Raw genomic sequence first — 23,677 nt, 5'->3', positions numbered from 1 at the left:
TTTTAACTCATTGATTAGGCATAGATTAATTTAAATACGTTTACAGCATTTTAATTGCACTGGATATTTCTGTATTGGTGTTATTGGGGGCCCATTGTTTGAGATTTAGTTACGATGACGTAACACTTACACGTTACCTTACGTTATACGGGAGCAACAAATGAAAGAAGTCACCAACCATATTTTGAGCGCAACAGAATAAATGAAGACTTCTACATAATCATATATTTGTACATTTGAGTAAACACGTGGGCAGCTTCTGTTAACAAAAGGCACTATCTTACAATTATTTCAACACTAAAGACAGCACAGCAACTAAAAAAACGTACATATGATAAGATCCAACACACAAAAAACTAGTTTTATTCTTTTAGACCAACCAAGAACATGGAACAATATCAGTGTAATTACGCATATGTTCCATTGATTATGTTCACGATCTCTCGATATAGTTCAACGAACCAACTGATTTACAAAAATAATACATTTTCTCGGCGAATATACAACTAAATGCTGACGATTTAGATTTTCATTAGTGAAAAATACATTATTTTTTAAAAAAATTATGCAGTTATAGTAACAGCAGTAGCAGCAGTTGCTGTTATCAAGAAGAACTAATCAGTTAATTTCTTTCTTTTTTAATCCGTAGGAAAAGAAAACAAATTTTCTTACGCTCGATGATTTATCTGAAGTTCTCTAAAGAAACGTAACCCGCAACATTCACACGGCAGAAGACTTTTACAGCTCCCGTCTGTTAAGCGGTCTGTGTCCCTCCAAGGCCGTTTGGCACCGTTCACCGAATATCGGCGAGTGGAAAGAACAGTTAGCTGATACGAACTGGGATTATAGCCAGTTGTAAGGCATCTTCCACGACACTGACGCACCGCTATGTGGAAGATATTTATATATTATAGGAGAGTTTGGCATAGTTTTCGTACCCCATCACGTCTAACAGCCTTCCTCAGGAATTCTATCGCACCCCTTCAGCGTCTAGCGACTACAATCCTCCACACCCCACCTCAACCGTTTGCCCGCTCTCTCTCTCTCTCTCTCTCTCTCTCTCTCTCTCTCTCTCTCTCTCCGACTGGTAGGGCGATGCCGCCGCGTGGCACGTTCTTCCAATAACTCATCAACAAAGAATGCGAAGTTTATTTTCTCCTTCTGTGGTATTTTTCATCTTCCTCGCGCACTGATATTTCGCTCTTCTGCCCCAACATAAGGGACACAGCATTCCATTGACACTCCTGGACCTTCTTTTAATGCCAGATATGAAGGGTGCAGCTGTTGGCCGCATTTTCTGCGGGCTCTATTACGAGTGTGATATCAGTCTTCGTGCAATCGAAGCGAGCCGTCACGTTCACTTCGTTTCAGTCTGTTGTAAGTTTCGTTACTAAATCAGGCGAGAGTGCAAGTGAGGTTTTTATGTATATTTTATGGGATACTTCCCTTTCAGTATTTCTTATGGCAATATTACCTTGCATCTATTAAATTATTTGATATGGATAGTCTTCCATAAATCCCATGAGCAGGGGTCTCTGGGACGTGGAAAGGGATCAAGGATGTACATTTTATCTGGATGCAAAACAATGAAATGACTTGAAATATTAATTATACCGTATTATCCTCTACTTCGTCGAACTGCTGATGCATCGTGGATTAAAAAAAATTAATAAAATACCTTCTATTCGTTAAATGGCAGTCGGTGTGCGCACTCTTAATATCTCGACGGTATGACGCATTGTAGTTACACCTCACATCTTCTGCCAGACAGGGGGAGACCAGTAAGAGTTTTTTTTTTAAAAAAAAAAAAAAAGCTTGTAATTCGCCCAGTGTTCTATTTGATCCTGTTATGACAATGTGTGAAAGCTCATCCAGTAAAGCGCTCCACGTTTCTCAGATGATGATGACAGCACGAATTCCGATGAACTGTCTGCTGTCATGTTGAGTACCCACGGCCTACAGATAAATGCGAGTTGTGCGTAAGATATTCTCAAACAAGCTTTGTGGGTAACACGGCAATACGAATAGTCCTTTTAGCAGTTCGTCGATGAAGTTAACGGTTCCCTCCTAGCCGTGGATAAGATATCAAAGGCATAACACTAAAATGGGACGATATAGACAAATGCCTGAATAATATTGTTTTACATTGATTTTTTCTTACAGGAGCATATCATTAAAAGCGATAGAGTGTGTAATCTGCTGTCTAATCACACTAGAAAAGAACCACAACCCGCTTAATGTTCGTTGTCAATAGACGAATCCTCACGAACAATGCCCCAGGCTTTGAATTTAACCCCTGATATCTGTGCATAATCTCGTAATCACCTCTTTTCCTCGCCAGCCAATTTCTGTTTAGTGCTAGGATTCGAACTGGCTACAGGGTAAACGATTGAGTGAACTTGATTACGGAGGCCGGCCTGTAAATAAATACAGACACGTTATTTGACGGACTGAACGAAATTTCGTCAGAGATGATCACAGGGCCCAATTACTAGCTGAATTCACTCGGCAAATGCCCCTCGCTAGCGCGTGTGCTTAATTGAGTGCCCGATCGACGGCAGTTGCACCAAATATAAAAACTGCATGGCTATATATCCATTTGCGTACTGTGCACGGACACCCTGAACAAGTGTGGCGCGAACACGTCTCGCTGCAATGTCGTAGTCCTCATAACTGCAAACAGTTTTCCAACTTTCCCTCGACATAAATTACGGCCTTATTCATATATGCGTAGGCTCACAACACAGCGCTACTTGCTGCCAAATGAAATTTCAGCCAAAGCGTAGAGACGTACAATTGTGTATTGGAACATGAAAATCAATTTGCGGGGTTGTATTCTGATAACAGTGCTATGCGAGAACGTTATTTAGTTTCAGTTGCAGTATTTTTGCTACGTAGATGTTCAGCAGGTATGCATAGTTTGTCTAAAATTTAGGGAGAATTGTAACAGTAAGCAAGAAAACTAATATACAACATTTACTGGCTAACAAAATAATCGCCATACGACAAACTTCTGATAACTTTTCAACAATTCTGAACTTGAGATCGTGAGCGGAGTTTACTTGACTTTCACGCGCCGTCCATTACGGACGGATATCATGTTCACTCGTGTTTTCCGCATGCTGTCAGCAGATGCCATCTTCTGTGATGTACATTAACTGCTTCGTCTATTTAGGTGTTTACATCAGTAGCCAACGTATCAAACTTCACTGTCATCGTCTATTTAGGTATTTACACCTGTAGTCAATGTATCAAACTTCATTGCCTTCTTGTACTTTTTGCTCATTTAGTGTTCTGATTGTATTTTTGATATTTCAAATAGTTACTATTGTCGTCTTGAAGTTACTCTTGCTTTTAGACATGGCCCTATTCAGAAAACGAATCTGAAATATGTTCGGAATCTTTTGACAATGATTATTGACATGTTCCTAGTGTGAATAAAGATCCGGACGTCAGAATGAATGAAAGTTTTTATAGTTCTGATGACGATTCCAGTGACAGTGACATCACTAGGCCTGCAAAGACGCGCACGGCGACAGTGTTTTCAAGGGATTCAGACAATATCGATACAGATGATTCTGTTCTTGTGAATGATTCGTTTTGTCATAATGTCTTCACTGAAACCTCGAAGTTTTAAGAACGTCTCAGTCAAGTGTGTTCTACCGAAAGCGACTTTTTTAAGACCAATAAATATTTTGTGTTTTCTGTTTCAATTTTAATCTTATGGTAACACGGACAACGATGTGTACAGAAACGGAAAATTTATTACTAAGGGATATTACAGCAGTTTCCAACACCAACTTTGTGGTTAGAATCGTATCTACAGTAGAAAGTAGTTTAACGCTGTAAGACTAGGCATCGTGAATATGCTGTTAGATCGAAACGACGAACGTCTTTCTACAGTAGAATGAATTACATATCGTGCTGATTTAATAATGTCTGAGATTACATTATATGTTATAAGGAGACTATAAAAGGAGATGAAATTTTAAGATGACCACTACAGTGCAGTGGTGTAAAGCGGCCACAGCTAGGACAATTCTTTACTCACTTAAACCAGTCTATAAATTTGATATACTTATTTTTTGTGCTCAATCGCAAGAATATATTGCCTTACGTAGCTTCGAGTAAGAGTCTGATGCGGAATTCATTATCAGTTGGTTGGTGATACAACAGAAAATACATACTAGTCGTGAGTCTCTACACCAAAATACTCGTTATTTCATCTCCGAGACATTTCACTTCCGTTTGCATGACTTATCACTCTTTTTACATCATGCGAGGGAAATTTATCAACTGTGGAAACACCAAATGGCAACAATTTTGTGTCATTACTTCGCGGCCCAAGTGACACGAGAGATTATTCCGACAGCTGCAAACAGTGCTTAGTGATGGCTTGTATACTAAGCCCTGCATATACAAATACATTGATCGTAACAGACATGGCGATTAGGGACGTCTGTCGCAACCGCACGCATACGTAAATATCTACTTCATTCAATGTTCGGCAGTTCCCTGGCGCTTGTTATCCTTGTGAACGAGAGCACCGTGCATGGGGCGACTGTGAGTTGCAGAAGCCAGTAACAGCACGTCTTAGCATATGAATTGCCTGATTGTGGGATGACGTAAGCTAAATGTTGCGAAACGCCCCCAGATGGTGCTAGAGTAGAGAAATGTTACAGGCACATATATCTCTTGTGATCGAAGTATCATATTACTGATAGAGTACCCAGTGCCCACAGGGAACCTGAAAACCGAATATGATTATAAAATCCTTTGAGTGCAAATCTGAACATAGAGCGAAAGTGTCGACATGAGCTAAAAGGGCATTTAAAAGTGCCACCGTAAGTGAACCAATTACTCGATGACAAATAAAAAGGTTCGATTCAGTAATTTAGATCCCCCAAGCACGTCGCGTACATAAGCAGCAACAAAGCTACAAATCTCACGACTGCGACACCCTATGAGTCGGTGTGTTACTAAAACATAAGTGAACCCAATAGCGGATCTTATTTATAGATGAGCCTTAGAAAGCCAACAAGCTCGGTATATGTGCTTCTCTGACCTCACTGTACAATATATTGAACATTTAGAAGAATAGGTTCCTCTGAGCACAGAGCGGTGGTACATGATAAAATATGGGACTTGTGCAGTGATTATCATCACTATGAACAGTGGGCAGATGTAACACCAGAACATAAACGAAAATCACACCTTCAAGAAAGTAAAGAAGCAGTAATTTGTCGTCTCCATTTGCTACAGTAAAGAAGTAAATAACCGAATTGATATAACTCTCACAAGTATGATGAAATATCAAGCAGCCGTAAGAAGATCAGTGGAGAGTAGTTTACGAGGTTTCTTATGTACTGTATGATTCAGGTGCAGTAAGTTCTCAGACAGATTAAAAGACTCATTGGCAAAACAACTTAATAAAAACAGGGAACTTAATAATGTAGACAATTAAATGACAACTTCCTTGCTACCAGCGTTTCTGAAGTATTTTGAGAAAACTCCACATAAAAAAGGTACAAAGTGTTAAATTTACCTAAAATATATTTGCATTATTAAGGGATCGCTCAAGAATTGTCGTCGAATAATACACGGAAACCGCATAAATATTAATGAAGTTAACAGGATTAGAACATATTGACATCGGGAAAAACAATACTGACAGTCTACGGAAGAGCATGGGATGTTAGATCCCTTGATCGCTTAGAGAATTTAAAAAGGAAATGGGTATTTAGATATAGTGGGAATTAGTAAAGTGCGGTGGAGGGAAAGACGGGTTTTCTGATCAGGTGCGCACAGCTTGTAAATACAAAATCAAACAGGGGCAGTGCAGGAGCAGGTCATATAATGAATAACAGATTAGGAATGCAGGACTGCTACTATGGACAGCATTGTGAACGAATTATCGTAGCCACCCACAGCAGCATATTTATAAAGAGAGTCCCAGTGGGAATGGTCAGCATTGAAGGGTATGACAGGAACGGTCATTCGATGCAAAAAAGTCCAGCAAACATGGTCTCTAAAATGCATATCTTCAGAGCTATGAGCACTTCTTTATCTTCCATATTTTGATGCAAATCCCTTCTACTGCAAGGTCTTTGTTTCCATATTTTGGGATAAGGTAGTAAGGACCAAAACAAGGACAGTTGTCTACTAAACATGGGCTCTAAAGTGCATACCTTAGGAGCTAGGAGCACTTGTTCAGTAGGAGAGACGTGTTTCACAGTAGCGAAGATGAACAAGCGATCATAGTGCTTAAGATATGCATTTCAGAGCATGAAGAGCTGCATACAACCATTCATCGGACTGAAGACCACAACAATAAGAGAATATGAATTTGGTTTCGCAAACATGTGACTATCTGAACTCTTATCGGGAGGAAAGGGTTTAAAACACTGTATTACCATCCTGAATTAATTTTCGTGACTTCCCTGTATCAAGCAAATGCCGAGACGATTGTTTCAATAACGCCACGGCCTGTATACGCCCCGTTATTGCCTATCTAGGTTAAGTACTCCGTCTATAACGATTCCGCCTCCTGTTCGGGATCTTCTGCTAGTACACTGCGACCAGTTTTTAACAACACAAGCATTCAAGTCCCGAGAACAATAACATGCATGGGAGCTATTAAATTTGTATACGAAATACTGTATTATGTGGAATTCATTCCTGCAGTGTTACTACTAATTCTATAAACTTACAGAGGAAATGCTAGGAGGCAACTTTCTTCAGTTGTAACGGCAGTCACATCGAAACTGCATAATTCATTTTCGGAAAACGTGTCGAACGACTCGGCATGAGCTGTAGGGCATCCACGGGAAACCTGCGTCGGTACAACCAGACACTGACATAATTTGATTCTACAGCTACATACGGAACCCACATAAACATGCATTTGAAACTAACGCTTATACGAGATGAACTGGAACCAACACCACGCGCTCAGCATGTTTCGGCTTCAAGCTTTCCCGAAGTGAACCGTATTCAACGGGCGCACCAGGCACCACGTATTTCTTAGGCGGTTATTCCGTACTCACCTACATTAATATTAATGTCGTTCAGTTCCTCAGACACGACCACTGCGGACTGGAGGAAACTTCCACTAGTGAAGTAGCAGTGCGACATACATTGGCGGTAGACAGCAGCAATGACTCGCCAACTCGGCACGCAGCAGACGGAAATATGTGGATAGCCTTCCTTTGGAGAGCAAGCAAGGCCGCCAGCCCTTAGCACTAGCACCGTTCACGCCGCAGAACAAGCCACGTCGACACCTTCACGAGTTAATATTTCTTTTTTCTGAATACTGGTAATTGCACTCACACAAACGCTTCCGAAACACATGCACTTTTACCATTAATTTCGAAACAGAAATTGTATCCCCAATATGAATGCAATGATTTCTAACGAGTTACAGCCACGCAAGCGCGAACGTGCAACACTCCAACAAGAGAACATAATATTACGCCATCACGCCCTCAGGAGCTACGTACACTGACAAGCCAAAATATTAAGACCACGTGCTTAACAGCGTGTTGATCCATCGTTGGAACGCAGTATGGCCTCGATTTTGAGTAGCGTGAATTCTACAGGTTCTGGATAGGTTTCCGGAGATATACTATGTGATCAAAAGTACCCGGACACCTGGCTGAAAATGACCTACAAGTTCGTGGCGCCTTCCATCGGTAATGCTGGAATTCAATATGATGTTGGCCCACCCTTAGCCTTGATGACAGCTTCCACTCTCGCAGGCATACGTTCAATCAGGTGCTGGAAGGTTTCTTGGGGAATGGCAGCCCATTCTTCACGGTGTGCTATACTGAGCAGAGGTATCGATCTCGGTCGCTAAGGCCTTGCACGAAGTCGGCGTTCCAAAACATCCCACAGGTGTTCTATAGGATTCAAGTCTGGACTCTGTGTAAGCCAGTCCATTACAGGGATGTTACTGTCGTGTAACCACTGCACCACAGGCCGTGTATTATGAACAGGTGCTCAATCGTGTTGAAAGATGCAATCGCCATCCCCGGATTGCTTTTCAACAGTGGGAAGCAAGAAGGTGCTTAAAACATCACTGTAGGCCTGTGCTGTGATAATACCACGCAAAACAACAAGGGGTGCAAGCCTCCTCCATGAAAAATACGACCACACCATAACACCGCCGCCTCCGAATTTTACTGTTGGCACCACATACGCTGGCAGATGACGTCCACCCACACCCTATCATCGGAGAGCTAAATTGTGTACCGTAATTCGTCACTCGACACAACGTTTTACCACTCTTCAATCATCCAATGTTTACGCTCCTTACACCAAGTGAGCCGTCGTTTGCCATTTACCGGCGTGATGTGTGGCTTATGAACAGCCGCTCGACCATGAAATCAAAGTTTTCTCACCTCCCGCCTTACAGTCATAGTACTTGCAGTGGATCCTGAAGCAGTTTGGAATTCCTGTGTGATGGGCTGTATAGATGTCTGCCTATTACACATTACAACTCTCTTCAACTGTCGGCGGTGTCTGTCAGTCAACAGACGAGGTCGGCCTGTACTCTTTTGTGCTGGACGTGTCCCTTCTTTTCCACTTCACATCGGAAACAGTGGACCTAGGGATGTTTAGGAGTGTGGAAATCTCGTGTACAGACGTAGGACACAAGTGACACCCAATCACCTGACCACGTTCGAAGTCCGTGAGTTCCGCGGAGCGTCCCATTCTGCTCTCTCACGATGTCTAATGACTACTGAGGTCGCTGATATGGAGTACCTGGCAGCACAATGCACGTAATATGAAAAACGTATGTTTCTGGGGGTGTCCGAATAATTTTGATCACATAGTGTATGTGGCACCAAGATGTCCACGCCCAGGTCACGCATCTCCCGTTAATTACGGGCACGTGGTTTGTGTGTGCGCCCAATTGCCTCCCACATGTGTTAGTTACATTGTGTTCAAATCAGGCGAACTTCGTAGTCAAGGCATCAATTTGTGTTCGTTATCACGCTCCTCCAAACAACTGTAGCACGATTCTGTCCTCGTGACGGATATTACTGGAAGATGTCATCGTCGTCGGGGAAAACCTCAAGCATGAAGTGATACAGGTGATCCGCAATAAAGTTCATGTAGTCCATAGGTGTCTGGTGCCTTCGATTACAGCCACAGATCCCGTGGAAGCCGAGATGAATGTCCCCCAGAGCATAATACTGCCCTTGCCGGCCTACGAACGTGGCGCGAGCAGCCGTTCATGTCGTTGGATCCAAACAGGAACAAGTAGGGGTCGTCTGCTGCGCATCACCATTTTCAGCAAAGTGCACTGAACAGTGGCTCCTAAACACTTGTGTCTGAACCTGCACTGTACTCTGTCGCCACCTACCGTGCTTTACAGAGGAGGTAAGGTTCCGACCAGCATGTTCTATGATAAGGCGTGGACGTCCAACGCACTGTTGCCTAGTCGTGATTTCATCGTACTTCAACCACTTTCCCTAGACGGCCACGACAGCAGCGCGCGAAAAGGAGACCAACTTCGCCGTTTCCGTGATGCATGTTCCCTGGCCAGAACGATCTGCCCTTTGTCGAAGTACCTTTAAACATCTTGTCTAGGCAGGTATCAACATACACAAAATGTAGGAAATGCATAACATAAATGACGACTTCAACGCAATTTATTTACCGACCAGTTTCATTCCAGGACCACGTTCACGGTAGTCAAATATGCAATTATAAAACCAACATGACGTATCATACATTTTTCCTAATCCAAGGTATATCTTTTAAGTCAAGCAGAACATTTCTGAACACAATATGTGAAATGCAGGCGCTAATCACTAAAAATGCACCATGGTGCTTGACTAAGATATCATGATCATATGTGATTCTGTTATTGACAGAGCTGGTTTAATGTCTATTTGTAGTGATTAGCACCTACACCATGGATTTTGAAAACCTTACGATATGTAATGTTGGTTTTATAATTGCATATCTAACTACCGTGAGCATGGACTTGGACTGAAACAGATCGGTACATAAATTGCATTAAAGTTAGCATTTGCGTTATGTATTTCCTGTATTAAAGTAGTTTATGTCAGTGGAATTCCACATTTGCCACCCGTATCATCGCTAGATTAATTCTCATTCTCCTTTGCTCCCGTAACAAAAAATTCCTAGTTTAATGAGACCAATAAGAATTGTGTAATTGTATTGTGTACAAAAAATTTCAAGAACCATAAAAACAAAAACAAAGGAGCGTTATTCATTCATATTCTGTAGGGTGTATTATAATGTCGAGTTCCATACCTTCAAAGCAAGTGAAGTCGCAACGAGGAGTCGAAATTTGCGCCCTGTCACAATTCCCAGGAAAACACCATATCAGGGCCTATACCCAGTTTCCATACATATTTAGAATTGCGAAGCATTGTTGGGTTTGCCAGTATTTAATAATAACGTGTGTAAGATGGGACTAGAACCCGGGTTTTTCACCTTCCACAAGTAGTCGCCTTAGCTATTAGGTTACCTGAGAACGCCTGACTCAAACTTCCATTGTCACTGATGTTTCCACACACGATTTTTGAACACTGTAACCAAAGGTTCTCCAAGAGTTATGCGAGAATGACAATAGGGTGTATCGGAGGTACCGGCAGTGACAATGGTAGTTTGATTCAAGCATGGAGACGTTCTCAGTCAGCCTAATTGCTAAGTCCAGTACATCAAACACCAAACTTGTGTCTTCTTCTTTTAACTTGATAATTTAAGGTGTTCAGAAATTGCAAATGCCGTTTTAGAAAGATTTTGTTTCAAATGTCTTTTATACGAATACACTGTCAACATACGCGTGCCACTACTCTTGGCGTTCATCTGCCCCCTCCCCTAACTACTAGACAATGCAAATCCAAAAATTAGAAATGAGGTAGGACAGGTGGGTATTTTTTTTCCTCCAATGGTACCTTATTAGTCAGTACACTGAAATGAATCAGAGAACAATTCAAGTGCGGGTAGTATAAAAAGGGTCAAAGATGGGAGTAGGAATCACCAACTATCTTGATTACGACGGTGACACCACACTTCTGCCAGAGACCATAAAAAGTTTAAAACTGCAACTACTATAGGTTTAAGAAACTTCAGTGTTGAGGTCACTTCAATGATAACAAAACAAAATCACAACGGCAACGAAGAGTTATTTCTGGACAGACGGCATAAAAAAAGAGCCACACAACTTAGCAGCTGCAACCACAAAGGGTTACTGATAAAATCTGAAACCTTATGCAGCCAATCCACTGCACGCCACTGACGTACCTGTATACAGGGTGAAAAGTATTTAAACCGACAAACTCTGGGAGGTTGTAGGGGACATCAAAACAAATATTTTCCCCTAATGTCATTTTTTCCTAAGAGGAGTATTAAAACCGGTAGAGGAAGATTTATCTGGCGGGAAATTATTTAAACTAACAAACACTTTTCCATTTTTTATGACCAAAGGACAACACATTAACACAACCCAATTTCTATTACAGTTGGACACTATAGACCGGCAGCATACCCGTGGATATTTTGATTATCTATTACAGTAGATTTTCAGAAATGCCTCCATTGACATGTTAACAAAGGTTACACCGTCGGATTATGTTCTGTCTGACACGGGCAAAAACCCCAGGAGTATCCTGAATTGTTCCTGCTGCTGCTACTATCCGGGCAACCAGATCCTCTTCTGATGCAACAGGAGTTGCGTAAACAAGGTTGCGCATCTCTCCCCACACAAAAAAGTCCAGAGGGGACATATCTGGGGATCGAGAAGGCCATGGTATAGGATCACCTCTGCCAATCCACGTTTCTGGGAACCTTCGGTCCAGGAATCGACGCACACGACGACTGAAATGTGTCGGCGCCCCGTCATATTGGAACCACATGCGTTGTGCCTACCATTTAATGGCCTAGGTAGCAGACACGACCCAATTAAACAGTCCCCAACAACACCGGCCCACACATTAACGAAGAACCGCACTTGATGAGCGCTAGTAACTATGGCATGTGGGTTACCCTCACTCCAAACATGCGAATTGTGCATGTTGAAGACTCCATCACGCCCGAACGTTGCTTCATCGGGAAACAACAGAGAGGATGGAAATGTAGGATGCATTTCACACTGTTCCAGGTACCACTGCGAAAACTGTGCTCTGGGTGGATAATCAACTGGTTCCAGGTTATGAACACGTTGTAAGTGAAATGGACGTAACAATTGCTCTAGAAGGACTGTTCTTACATTCGTCTGATTCGTCCCCATGTTACGTGCAATTGCACGAGTGCTGATTGAAGTGCTGCAAGACAGCTTCCTCAAATTGCAGCGTTCTTACCGTACGACGGCGTCCCTGTCCAGATAGTCTGCTAAATGACCCGGTCTCACACAGACGTTGGTACACAGCAGCAAAGGTCGTATGATGCGGGACACGGCGATTAGGATATTGTTGATGATAAACCCGCTGTGCAGCTCGTCCGTTGTGGTGCGCTACGTAGTACGTAATAAGGCCTCCACCGGTTTAAATAATTCTCATAGGAAAAAATGACATAGGGGAAAAATATTTGTTTTGATGTGCCCTACAACCTCCCAGAGTTTGTCGGTTTAAATACTTTTCACCCTGTAGACTCTTCAGATCCGCGATATTCACTTAAAAGCCCAAGGTACGTACAGAGAAACGCATGATGACCCCGAAGTTTCTTGTGAATGTGACGAAAGAGGATCTGTGGATTATATTTATCGTGTTGCCATGGAAGGAAGTTAGATCTGAACATTCCAAAGTTCAATCGACATGGATGACGAATATTTCCTAAGGTAAGAGCTGTTCCACGAAAGCGCCGCTGGTGTAGCGACCAAGGCATTTGGCTGCAGAACAGAGAACCTCTGTCCGTTTCCCACTTGTATTGTGCGGTTTCTTTAGTTGTATTTATTTCCATTTCGAAATTTGTAGGCATATAGGGGTTAATAAGATAAGTAAATCAATAAGGAACAATAAGAAAGTAGGCAAGTAAATTTCTCAAACGCCTTGGATTAGTAAAGAAATAAAATAATAATCCTATGTATGAAAACAATTCTGACTAAGACTGCTACGAAGACGAGCATTCGGCGCACATCACATAAAGGAGGAAAACTAAGCCTTATCGCAAGGGTAGAATTTATAAAAAAACGCATTCGTACACGGCTCGATATTCTATCAGAGTGTATAGAAAATTCCTGTCTACAGTCTTCCCGTTCTGTATTTCAGTGTCAATACACGTAGGAAATATTCAGCACTTAACCTGAGGATACCATGTGCTGGCTGTTGCATTCTGCCTATATTGGGCGAGTTCCTAGTCCGTGAAACGGCGTCTACGCACGCCGTCGAAGTTAGCAGTGATTATCGGCACTGGGACAAGAAGGAAGCGGAATACGGCCGCTAACTGGCAGAAACAGTTTGAACGGGTCGACAAGTGCCATGTGAAAAGCAGAGAAGAACCACGTCATTCTCTCTGCACTAAACCAATATTACTCACCCCTCAAAATACTGAAAATAAGTGATAATAACGTAGTCTCCAGCTTTCACGGTCCCTTAACCCACAGAATGGTATTACCGCCCGTGCACGTGCCGCGATGCATGTGACGAGCTGGTATACTAATTTACGACGACATATTCTGATACAGCTGTCGAGGTAACTTAGGTTACGTCTAACAGAAAAGTGAGTCATCTAACCAGCCCACACGTTCGCACTGTTCCATGCTCCAATAACGATGTACCTCTGACCGCTGCATTTGCACATCACTTTGCCGTAGGGTTAATACAAAACGTGCACTTTCTTGTAGGATGTGAGGTCCGCCAGTTATGCAAAACACTGTTTTTTCAAGTAGCAAAACATGTTTCAGCAGCACTGTGCCGTCATCAGTGGGTTTCCCTTTTATTTTATCTGTAATGTGAACATTTTTACTAAATGATTACAAAATTATGTGGATATTTAGTTCAAACAATAGTTCGTTTCTTTTTTTTAAATATCTTTACACTTTACTATGATATTTCAGGACCACTTGCGTTTTATTTATTACAGGTAGCTTGTCATCGACAACCAAACGATGTTGATGAGAAAGTTTGCTGGGAGTTAACCTATCATTTAAAAGTAGTTTAGTCTGTCGCGATCTTTCGCGCCCTTTTCGCTTTTACCTACGTTTTCGTGCGGCAAGTCCTTTTATTCTCAGCATCATAGTGAGGTGTCGTGATGCACACGTAAATAGAACACGTATTTTCACTAACAAGGTCGTAAAGCACTTCGCACTTCACCAAAACACAGTGTAATTGTGGTTGTTGTGTGTCCCAGCCCAGACAGTGTTCATTTGTTCACCAGAGAGTTCGGCGTCAAAAATGAATTTTGTTTACATTTTATCTTTATGTGTGTGTGTGAGTGTGTGTGTGTGTTGACTTTTTTGCAAAGTTCCTTTAATGTTTTAAATAGTGTGCCCTTGCTGAGTGTAGTGTATTCATTTATGACCTGTTTTCCTTCTGCTATTGCTTTCTGTATGTTGAAGTTTTCCTCAAGTCAGTTTGCTGTATAGGCTGTGGCTGGGTTTTAGTATTCTTAAGGCTGTTTCTATTGTAGTTGGGTGGTGATTGTAGGCTATAAGGTGGTCAGCAAATGTGCTCTGGGAACTGTTACCTTTTAAAATTCTGAGATGTTCTGAATACCTGGTTTTGAAGTTTATGCATGTTTTTCCTATGTACACCGACTGGCAAGTGTTGCATGTGAATTCATATGTTCCTCATCCGTTACATTAATCTGTGGGTGTTTCTTGTGTTCTGAACTTTTTCCGTGTAGTGTTCTCCGTCTTGTATCCTATTTGGAGTCCCTGTTTCTTTAATATGTTGCCTATTCTGTCAACAATCTTGTTATTGTAGGTGAGTATGTGTCATTTCGTTTTATGTGTGTGGTCATTGTTTGTGTTTTGTGATGTTCTGTGTTGGGTGACGATTTGTGTGTGTGCAGTATGTTCATTTTTGTACTGTTTACATATTTTTTTGATTTAACTTGTCTACCATAGGGGTATCATACCCATTTTCTACTGGCATTTGTTTTATTGTGTTTAGTTCTTGTGTGTTGTTCTGTGTGTTCATGGGCGTTCTGTTTAATCTATGGAGCATGAATCTGAAGTTTGCTTGCTTATGTGTCAATGGGTGGTTCGATAGATTGTGAATGATGGTGCTTGTGGTTGTCGGTTTCCTGAATATTGTGAAGTTGTGTGTGTTGTTTGTTTTATGTATGGTGAGATCTAGAAAATGCAGTGTGTTGTTAGTTTCTGTTTCTAATGTGAAGTTAATTTTTGGGTGTAAGTTGTTTATTTAATTGTGTAGCTGTTCTATGTGTGTATGTGGTTCATCCATGAGGCATATTATGTCATCAACATAACGGTCCCAGAATGTAGACAGTTTTTAGGTTTTATTGTGTGTCTGAAGATCATGTTCTCCAGGTTGTTCATAAATATGTTAGCTAGGAGACCACTAATTGATGATCCCGTTGGCAATCCTTCATGTTGAACACAAAATAATTTTGTGATGTTATGGTCTTGAGTATGGTTGTTATTTCATTGACATGTGTGTCAGATGTGTTTCCTTATTGTTTTAAACTTTGTGTGATGATGTTGATTGTTTCATTTCTTGGAATACAAGAGTACATTGTACGTCAAATGATATGAGGGTTGCTGTGTCTCGTATGTGTATGTTCTTGATTCTGCTGATTAATTCCTTTCAAAATATTTATTTTATTTTTTGTGTTTCCGCTGAGTCCCGTTTGTACGTTAACATATATGGAAGTGTTCTCAGACAACAGTATGTCTACAATCACGGTGACGTGATGCTGATCCATCAGACTAACAAGGAGCGAAAATTTTAGTGGCTGCTTAGTTGGCACCCCGGAGACAACATCCACAAATCTATAAGTCATGTCTAGAGCTACTTTGTCTGTCAAACACAACAGAGGAATAAAAAATGAGCTTCCTTTTATAGGCTAGAATGTGGCACAGAATACTGCAGTTGTCATAAGACCATCACTGACATGACAGATTCCTGAGCTTATACGTGTCTAGAGGAAACAGTGTCAACGCAAACATTGCGCCGGAAAGTGCATAAACAACAGAGATTCATTTTCGGGAGTGATCCGCCTTGAGTGAACACAATTTTTTTTCTTCTTTTTCCCACGTTTGTTTCGTTGAGAAGTTACAGCACCATCAGTGTTTTTTATTTTCTTTATATTAAACAAGAAGAGAAATACTCCTTACATTTGAATTTTTAAGAAAGTATTCACAAATTTGAAAACAGACCAGATTTTTTATATAAACCTTGTTACCACATGCTGTGGTTTTTGTGATTTTCTATGTTTCACACTACAGTTGTTTAACTTTGTTACCACATGCTGTGGTTTTTGTGATTTTCTATGTTTCACACTACAGTTGTTTTTATTTCAATTTGACACATGGCGGCTATAGAGAACTTAATGGTGAAGATTATTTGCATCGAAAATTTACGAATAGGACTGTTATGTTTAACATTATTTTGTTCTGTGTTGAAATAGTGTGTGTGTGTGTGTGTGTGTGTGTGTGTGTGTGTGTGTGCGTGCGCGCGCGCGCGCGCGCGCAACATGTTAGTGAAACAGACGACATTGCCATCCTCACGGGAAGTGAAGGAGAATTACAGGACATTATGAATGGAATGAACAATATAACGACCGAGCTAGGTGGCGCATCGGTTGGCACATTGGACTCGCATTCGAGAGGACGACGGTTCGCGTCCGGCCATCCTGAATTAGTTTCCCGTTATTTTCCTAAATCGCTTCAGGCAAATGCGGGGATGGTTCCTCCACAGGGGGATCGCCGACTTCCTTCCCCATCCTTTCCTAAACCGATGGAACCGATGACCTCGCTGTTTGGACCCCTCCCCACATCAACCAACCAACCAACCAACAGTATAATGAGTAGTGAATATGGATTGAAAGTAAACCGAAGAAAGACGAAAGCGAAAAGGAGTACGAGAAATGAGATTGGCGATAAACGTAACACAAAAGTTCGGGACCACGAATTAGACGAAGTTTGAGAATTCTGCTACCTTGAACAAATTAACACATAACGGGCGAGGCAACTACATAAAAAGCAGATTAGCACAGGCAAAGATGGCACTGCTGGCTAAGAGAAACCTGTTAGTACTAACCGTCGGTCTTAATCTAGAGAATAAATTTCTGAGAATGTACGTTTCGATCGTAGTATTGTATGGTAGGGAATCACAGACTGCATGAAAACCGGAAAAGAAGAAAATCGAAGAGTTTGAGATGTGGTACTATAGAAGTATGTTGAGGTCCTCTGCAAAATAGGCGAAGAATGGACCATACCGAAAGCATTGACAAGAAGGGACAGGATGATAGGACATATGTTCAGACATCACAGGTAACCCCCGCGGTACTGGAGGGAGCTCCAGCTGTAGGAGGAGGCAATACTTCCAATAAATAACTGAGGACGCTGGATGCACATGCTGCTTTAAGAAGAGGTTGGCACAAAAGAAGACTTCGTGGCGGGCCGCATCCAAATACTCACAAGGACGATGGAAAAAAACTGCCATTAAATTAGATTAGTACTTGTTCCATAGATCATGAATACGACACTTCGTAATGATGTGGAACGTGTCAGGTTAATAAAAGGTGTCTATACAGGATATTATATTACACAAAATATGACATGACACTCAATATTATCAATTATTTTTTTGTGGGTGTTGGGGAAATTACCCACTTATTATATCCAAAAATTCATCTAATGAGTAGAAGGAGTTGCAATGAGTAGACATACGAATATGTCATGTCTAACAACGTGGTTTACAAGGCTTAACTTGTTTTCACTTTTTCAACGCTGCATCGTTCATTGTGTGTCAGATACGCGATGTTTTTCCTAGGCACATTCGGTGCAGTACAGCAGTGCAGCGGAGAATGACGAGTATTTGTTACGAGCGCAACGAGGTGACAGACGGCAGGCGAGACGGCAATATCGAGCGCTGGAGGTCACGGCCGGGACACACAAACTACGAACAGCCGAGCACTTGGCGTCAACATACTTACGACGAACTGCTGGCGGAAGTTATTAACTCGGGTACTGCAGATCTCCTCTGTGAAACCCGGATTGGGTAACAGACGCTATTTTCGACTCGTATTAGTAATTAACGAATGAAGAGCCGGAACAAATGTCGGCAGTCTCATACATGAGATAAGGACTTTTCCGGAAAATTTACATAAGTGGTCGAATGATGCTTACACAGCTAAATTTGTGTGAAGCCCACAGAATTATGTTAACAGTTTTTCGTATATCTTCCTGTACCTATTTTTGGAGGTCTGATTGCAACTGTATCGTCCATTATGAGTACTTAATTTTTCGTTTTTCTTACTGGGGGCAGGAGGATGAGGGGCCAACTGAAACGGATTAATAAACGTTATTTGATAAAGTTACTGTTATTGTAAATAACAGTCATTCGCTAACTACTGAAGCCCTCCTGCTGTACATTCTCAATAATATGAAAAATACAAGCTTGACTATGCACGTTCTTCCAAAGCACACAAACATTTTGCAGGAGAACGAACATACTTGATTCCTCGTCCTTTAAAGCCTGGAATCAACAGAGCAAACAGTCCCCTTCGTAACGACACCACTGAATGAAATTCTAATTCAGGGCGGGATTTGTTGATAGAAGCTTAGGTGTCATAACAACGAAAGCAGAATACAAAGATAAGCTGCTGTAAAATCAAACTTGTCAATATTTTACCTTAAGACCTTGAACAGCGCTCAGGAATAGCTCCTCTGTGACTCAGTTACGTCACGCACGGAACAAATGGGACTAACTCTAATTAATTTGGCTTAAGGAAATACAGATCAATACACAGCGCTATTAATCAGACCACGAGCGTCCTTAACGATTGGCGAGCAATATGCAGTTTGGGTAATGATCGATAAAGCCGACGTTTCTGACAATCTGTGATGTCCTGCCCTATTTGTCAAACATAAACGTTCAGGGATGCGCATATTTATGCTTCAATGACATTTTGGTAAACATGTGCGACGAAACTTCGTAAAACTGTCCAATCGATTACCGAATCTGATTAAGTTCAAAATGGTTCAAATGGCTCTGAGCACTTTGGAACTTAACTTCTGAGGTCATCAGTCCCTTAGAACTTAGAACTACTTAAACCTAACTAACCTAAGGATATCACACACATCCATGCCCGAGGCAGGATTCGAACCTGCGACCGTTCCAGACTGAAGCGCCTAGAACCGCTCGGCCACAGCGACCGGCGAATCTGATTAAGGATATACCGATTATACTCTCACAAAATCCTGTTAAGTATTGTCTTGTTTCAGTAGTAAAATTCTACTCTAAGCAGTAAGAACATGGATCAGCACTTTCGTTACACTCGCATATTTTGCAGCGTTAATGAATTCACACGAATTCCACGCATTTAACTGATATTACGAGGGCGTGCTGAAAATTAATGCCTCTGAATTTTTTATGTTAGAACTTTTTAAATAAAACAAACTATATTAACATTATATATCTTTAATCTTCATGTATACATATTTATTTCTCAACATAGCAACCCTGGCAACGAACACATTTTTCCCACCGAGAGATCTGTTTGTTGATACCGTTACTGTAGAATGTTTGACTTTGTTGACGGAGCTACAAACTGGTCTCTGCTTGTAAACGCTTCATCACTATCAAAGTGCCCGCCCCTGGTAGCTGCGTGGTCCGCACGAGGGAATGTCATGCCTAACGGCCCGGGTTCGATTCCCGGCTGGGTCGGAGATTTTCTCCGCTCAGGGACTGGGTGTTTTATTGTCCGTATCATCATCACTTCATCCCCATCGACACGCAAGTCGCCCGCCGACGTGGCATCAACTCGAAATTCTTGCGCGACTCGCCAGTGATGTGCAGCCCTAGGTACATTAAGAATGTTGCTCAATGACAGGCCACTCACTCTCCTTCCGGGAACAGCAACAATGTATAATCAAACATTTCGTCGTATTTTCTGACAATGTTGTTGCCGAACTCTGAACCACTTGTGTTACCGAAACGCCTTGAAATTATTATTTCGTTAAAGAGAGATGCTTGGTTATGTCGACTATGCAATTTACACGTAAAAAATAACTTGCAAGAACTGTCATGACTTACACTTTTTCCGTAGTACATTGCAGATCCACTAATACAATTTTTTTTGAGCTCCGGGTAAATGGCATTAAACAACTGGTAAATTTTATATTTCTCCGACAAATAACATACTTTGCGGGTTACAAAATATGTACGAATATTCGTTGTCATCACAACAGAAGTATTTAATTAATGCTATTACGAAGCACGTGAAAATGGTGTGGTACGTCATTCCAAATGGACAAAACTACACTGTCTGGCAAGAAAAGTGTTCCTCCCAGAAGACATGGTAGGATGTCAATCTAACTTCGTACACGTGTACGCCACCGGTGAGTATGTAAATAATTAGAACTGGAATTCTCAGAGACAGAATGGCCTCCAGAGGGCATTAAAGTTGTTCGTTTTTAGTGTTGTTTACAGGCTTTGTAGGGTATACAAGGAGCGTGAATAGCATCAATGTTAAGAGCGAAGGACACGTTGATGCTGCATGCTCGTGTGAGACAGTGTTAACAGCACCTAACACAGTTTGAAAGGGGCCTTATTGCGTTTCTCCATTTGTCGAACTGCGCAGTATCTGGATTTGTTGGGCATTCGGATATGACAGTGGCCTGATGTTAGACTGTATGGGAACGTGAAGGCAAGCGTACTCGTGTCAGGGTTCCGGTCGACCATGTCTGACCAAGGGCGGGCCGCGCTGGATTAGCCGAGCGGTCTAGCCGCTGCAGTCATGGACTGTGCGGCTGGTCGAGGAGGAGATTCGAGTCCTCCCTCGGGCATGGGTGTGTGTGTGTGTTTGTCCTTAGGATAATTTAGATTAAGTAGTGTGTAAGCTTAGGGACTGGCGACCTTAGTAGTCAAGTCCCATAAGATTTCACATACATTTCACTCCAACCAAGGGCGGGCGGATCGCCGTACTATGCACCACACACGTCGTAATCCCTTCACATCCACCCCTGCCATCCGAGAACACGTACTGCACTTCCTGGAACATTCGGTGCCATCCCGCACCATTGGCCAGAGACAAGTAACTGACAGAACAGGGAATTACTGTCCGACACGTAGTTTGTCGCTTACACTACGACAGAACCGGCTGCGTTTGGAGGGGTGCCACGACAGGGAAGCACGGACTCCTGATGAACAGAGTCGCATTTTGTTCAGCGATGAATCGCAGTTCCGCACTAACGCGGATGACCATAACCGGTGAGTATGGCGGCAACCTGGGGAAAGGTTCCATTCGTCGAATGTTTTGGAGAGGCAGGCGAAGTTGCTCCTGGTGCAAGGTATTCGGTGTCCTGCTTCTTCATGTGACAGTATGGCGGTGCTACTTTTCAACAATACAATGCTCGTCACACATGACACGTGTCTTTACGAACTGTGTGCGTGACGTTGAGGTATTCCCGTGTCCAGCAAGGCCCCAGAACTGCCCCCGATAGAACATGGGACCAGCTCAGACGCCAACTCCGTCCCAGCGTCAGTATCCAGGATATCAAGGACCAGATAGAACAGTTGTGGGCCAGCCTGCCTCAGTAGAGGGTACAACGGCTTTATCACACCCCTCTCAATCGAACAGGAGCACGCATCCAGGTCAAAGGGGTGCAACGTCATCGGAAAAATTCTTCCACCTACCGCTCTGTCAAGTGTTTGTTCTGTACGAAAAGCCCGTGCCTTTGCTACAACATCGTAACGACATATTTTCAACAGCAATGATGGTGGCTAATATTTCAGTTATCATCTGTCGGGAACTACAATACTGACTGACTATCGTTACTCCTTCCATCTGGACTTCCCTTTTACTGCGGTGGCCTCCATATTGTTTGTTCTTTTACGACAAGCGCATCATCCACCAATTCCCCGTCCCTCCAATTCTGACGATTTTACAACATTTAGTGTTTCAGGCTATAGCAACTGAGTGACTGTCCTTCATTTAATTTTCTCTCTTCGATTATTATACTTATCAGGAAACAGAAAAGAGAAGTCATTGGATACGATTGTCCAATAAGCTGACTGTATGAGTTCTTACAAGGTGCTCCACTCAGGGACACAACGGTGTTGGCACTAACAGCAGTGATTCGTTGAGGGTACGGTAATACGATGGCAAAATACCCTTTCAACGTCTGGCGATTTGTGGGAGAAACACAGTTTTTCTGATAAGTGTAACAACTAATTTTCTAATTGCCACAGCCTCCATTTACATTGAGAACACTCCTATCATCGCCAGGGAAGCCTTGGTTTTAAGCCTTTCAGTATACAACAGAAATTTTGAAACGATTCAGACCGCAGGGAAGAATAATAAACTCGTGAGGATAATCAGCCGCTATTATTCAACCCGTGCCAATACCCCTAAACAAAACTCCAGAAGATCATTCCGAAGTGAAAAACAGGTAAACCATACTAATTGACTGGTCACTTCGTTTTTACTCAAATAGAAAATTACTCCCCATGGAGGAAAGGAAGGAAGGAAGGCAGGTGGGTAGAGCAGGGTTTATATCCCAACGATGATACAATCATTAGAGATGTAGCACAAGCTCGAAATGGAGAAGGATGTGGAAGGAAATCAGCCGTCCTTTTCAAAGGAACCACATCGACATAAGCCTTAATCGTTTTAGGGAAACCACAGAAAACCTTAATTTGGAAAGACGGACCAGGATTTGAACTCTTGTTATTCCAAGATGCGAGAACAGTGTACTAAAAACTGAGTGACCTCGTTCATCAATATGTTTCTTTGGAGGGCTGTTAATAGTGTCCCTTGTTTTACGTATATCTCCACGTACATCTCTCCAACGCTAATTCACAAACTAAACAGTCCCATTTCCTCGCACAGCACAGCAAAGATATACACGACCAAACATATTCAAAAAAATGGTTCAAATGGCTCTGAGCACTATGGGACTTAACAGCTGTGGTCATCAGTCCCCTAGAACTTAGAACTACTTAAACCTAACTAACCTAAGGACATCACACACATCCATGCCCGAGGCAGGATTCGAACCTGCGACCGTAGCAGTCGCGCGGTTCCGGACTGCGCGACTAGAACCAAACATATTCACCCTGAAATAAAATGAGACATAGTTGCAGTCAAAACAGAGGACGAGATCACATCATCAAACAGCACATACGTGCGAATAAGCAGATACAACTAATGAGATATTGACCGTTCAACTGCTGAGGGTTCTCAGAATACATCTTATTTTTGTAAATCATAACTGAAATCTGTCTGCAAGTTTGGGAAGCAAAGAGGATGACTAGTGAGAAATTAGAAAAAAGAAACGTTGCTACCACAAGTTCGTACGTTTCGTGGAATATCAGCAGCTATGTCACACGCGCAAAATATGTATTGCTGTAATCTCTGTCACACGGAAAGAGCATCTGGCGTTCTGCACTGTGAGACGACCACCTTGCGGTCCAGATGAATCTCATCTGCAGCACGTTACAGGAAGAGTTTGAAAACTATACTTCTGACGGCTTGCGTGGTGCATTTCGATCTCATCTCAGCTTCCCCA

General features: G+C 42.2%; 1 protein-coding gene across 3 annotated transcripts in view; it reads right to left on the bottom strand.

Moving 5' to 3' along the window:
• The window catches only part of LOC124721199 (ephrin type-B receptor 1-B), a 351,145-nt gene that overhangs the window by 210,435 nt on the left and 117,033 nt on the right, over positions 1-23,677 (bottom strand). The gene's annotated exons all lie outside the window — the stretch shown is intronic.

This window comes from Schistocerca piceifrons, chromosome X, assembly GCF_021461385.2.
Source record: "Schistocerca piceifrons isolate TAMUIC-IGC-003096 chromosome X, iqSchPice1.1, whole genome shotgun sequence".
Taxonomy (NCBI): domain Eukaryota; kingdom Metazoa; phylum Arthropoda; class Insecta; order Orthoptera; family Acrididae; genus Schistocerca; species Schistocerca piceifrons.
The sequence above is the reverse complement of the archived record's forward strand: the minus strand, read 5'-3'. Positions and strand labels throughout refer to the sequence as shown.